Below are 3,105 nucleotides of genomic sequence, written 5' to 3' on the forward strand. Positions count from 1 at the left end.
GGCCTGGTTTAGTTAGATAGTTCAGTTTTATGTTTATGTCTCTCTTGAGTAAACCAAAACCAAACCCAGTGCCACTGAGTCGATTCCTACTCATAGTGACCCTATAGGACAGGGTAGAACTGCCCCATAGATTTTCCAAGGAGTGCCTGGCAGATTCGAACTGCCAACCCTTTGGTTAGCAGCTATAACACTTAACTACTATGCCATCAGGATTCCCTCTCTTGAGTAGGGTCCTGTTTATCTGTCCTTCTCTTGGTTTAATCCCTAGGTTTGATGCCACCCCCTCTAATTACTTCCTCACAAAGAAGTACACAGGAGATAAATTTTTTAAGACCTTGCATATCTAAACTTGTCTTTCATCTACCCGGAGATTTAATTAATAGTTTGTCTTGGCTAAATTGGTAGCCATTTTTGTTTAGAATTTAAAAGATATTTCTCCATTGTCTTTTAGTTTTCACTGTTTTATTGAGAAATCTGAAGCCATTCTGACTCTTGATCCTTTGTTAAAAAAAAAAAAAAAAGTTCTTTTCTGAAAGCTCTTAGAATTTTCTCCTTGACCCCAGAGTTCAATGTTCAGTGATGGGCCTTGGTGAGGGTCTATTTTCATCTATCGTGGTGAGCCTCAATGAGCCTTTTTTAATTCTGGGAAATTTTCTTTAATTATTTCACTGATTATTTTCTCTGTTCTTTCTAGAATTTCTCTTATTTGGATGTTGAGCCTTCTGGACACTCTAATTTGCAAATATTTCCTCTCTTATTTTTCATCTCTTGTTTATTTTTGCTTTACTTTCTGGGAGATTTCCTCAAAATTATCTATCAGCACATCTATTAAGATGTTCATTTCTGCTTTCGGATTTTTATTTTCCAAGACTTTTTCTTGTTCTCTCTGTCTCTCTTTTTATAGTATCCTGTTTATTTCATTCATGCACTATCTTTTCTTTCCAAAAAAACCCACTGCCATCGAGTTGATTGCGACTCATAGCAATCCTACAGGACTGAGTAGAACTGCCCCATAGAGTTTCCAAGGAGCACCTGGTGGATTCAAACTGCTGACCTTTTGGTTATCAGCCGTAGCACTTAACCATTACCCCACCAGGGTTTCCATCTTATCTCTTAGAGAATATTAATATTAAAAAAAAAATTGTCATCTCCTTACTTAGACTTCTATCTTTCAGGCTGTCGTGTTCTGAAGATGTCTGCTGACCCTTGGCTGTGCCTCATATTTAAGAATCCAGCTTTGTTGGGTCAATTAAGTCAGTCAATACTTGTTCTGCTTTCCAGCTTCTAAAATTTTATTGCAGTCAGAAAAAGAGATTATCTCAAAAAGAGAATTCTGTCAAGAAGAGAAGAGATTTGTTTCCATTCTTCTTCTCCTTGTTGGTATACGCTATTTAGAGCAGAGGCTGAGAAGCAGTGTGGTTGGAGGACCAGGAGGGAGGATTGCTCATTGTCCAAAACAATTTGTCTCTGCCCTCAAATCTGCAAACCCCACTGGTCCCTGTACCCCATCTTCCCATTCCTTCCTTAGAGGATATCTTTGTCGTTAGCTGCCTTCAAGTTGGCTCCCGATGCTTGGCGACCCCACACACAACAGAATAAAATGCTGCCTGGTCTTTCACCATCGCCATGATCATTTGCAGGTGGGACCATTGTGATCCATAAGGTTTTCATTGGCTGATTTTCAGAAGTAGATTGCCCTTCCTTTCTTCCTAGTCTGTCTTAGTCTAGAAGCTCTGCTGAAACCTGTTCAACATCATAGCAACAGACAACCCTCCATAGACAGATGATCGGTGACTGTGCTTGAGGTGCCTCGGCCAGGAATTGAACCCAGGTCTTCTGCACGAAAGGCGAGAATTCTACCACTGAACCACCAAGGCCCTCAGAAGACAGCTTAGCCCCTATCTATTGCAAGCTCCTAGGGATATCACTCTTCCTCCTTTCTCTTCCTTCCCTAAGCAGCTTATCAAAGCAGCCCTCTCATCCACATCCGGGTCCTTCTCTAAAAGCAGTTTTGGGAAATGGTGTTTTCGCCATCTCATTACATTTCTAGAACCGAAACCAAACTCGTCACCATCGAGTCAATTCTGACTCATAGCAACCCTATAGGACAGAGTAGAACTGCCCCATAGGGTTTCCAAGGAGCAGCTGGTGGATTCGAACCGCTGACCTCTTGGTTAGTACCGAGCTCTTAACCACTGTGCCACCAGGGCTCCATTGCATTTTTAGCAATGTTAAAAAAACAAACAAACAAGAACAATTGCTTCAAGTTGATTCCGACATGGCAAACCCATGTGTGCAGAGTAGAATTGCACTCCATATGGCTTTCAATGGCTGTGACCTTAAATGTAGCTACCCAGGTGACCCAGTCTGTTTCTGGCTCTGCCCCCTTTCTACCCAGCCCAGCCTCAGTTTTCTCCTCTGTAAAATGGGGTAACACCACCTCCTCCCACTGCATCACTGTGAGAAGGACGTTAAATGAGATCAACTGGAAAGCCCGTGGTAAGAGCCCAATGCAGCTCTGAAAACAAGGAACAATGGAGGCAGCTTCTTCCAAGGCCTCCTTTACCAGGGGCCCTTGGTGAGGGTTTGCACGTTTTCTCCTCAGGGCTACAGTTTTTTCACAAAAGTGAAAGTAACTTTAAACTCCCTGAGATCAAAACATAAAGTAAAAAAAAAAAAAAAAAAAAACAATAACTAAATTCTCACCTCAGCAAACATTGCATTGTAAAACCAAAGAGGGAAGAGAAGATATTAATCTCTTTAGACATGCGTGCAGGCAACAGGGTAAGTAAGCAGCCATAATTCTCTCCACAAACCTGGGGAAGGTGTGAGACACTGTGGAGTCTGCCGCTTTCTTCAGACCCAGGGAATGTCTGCTTGACACCTCTCTTTCTGCCTCCCCCTCCACCCCACTTCCTTCTATTTTTGTAACTTAGAGAAGAACAGGAAGGGGGTATATTTTTAAAATGTTTTTAAGTACCCAGGGCCTGCCGGCATTCTAGAAGCTGAGATGGCTTTGAACTTGCCACAGAATGTGACTCTGGCTCAGGGCAAGGGCTTCAGGGTCTCTAACTCCTCAGAGGAGGAGCTGGCTCTAGCCAGATT

General features: G+C 42.5%; 1 non-coding gene across 1 annotated transcript; it reads right to left on the reverse strand.

Moving 5' to 3' along the window:
* Window positions 1–1,806: 1,806 nt before the first annotated feature.
* On the reverse strand, window positions 1,807–1,877 carry TRNAE-UUC (transfer RNA glutamic acid (anticodon UUC)). The gene has a single exon. It is a non-coding gene; the product is annotated as a tRNA-Glu (tRNA).
* Between the last annotated feature and the right edge of the window lie 1,228 nt (window positions 1,878–3,105).

Source organism: Loxodonta africana, chromosome 27, assembly GCF_030014295.1.
Source record: "Loxodonta africana isolate mLoxAfr1 chromosome 27, mLoxAfr1.hap2, whole genome shotgun sequence".
Classification (NCBI taxonomy): domain Eukaryota; kingdom Metazoa; phylum Chordata; class Mammalia; order Proboscidea; family Elephantidae; genus Loxodonta; species Loxodonta africana.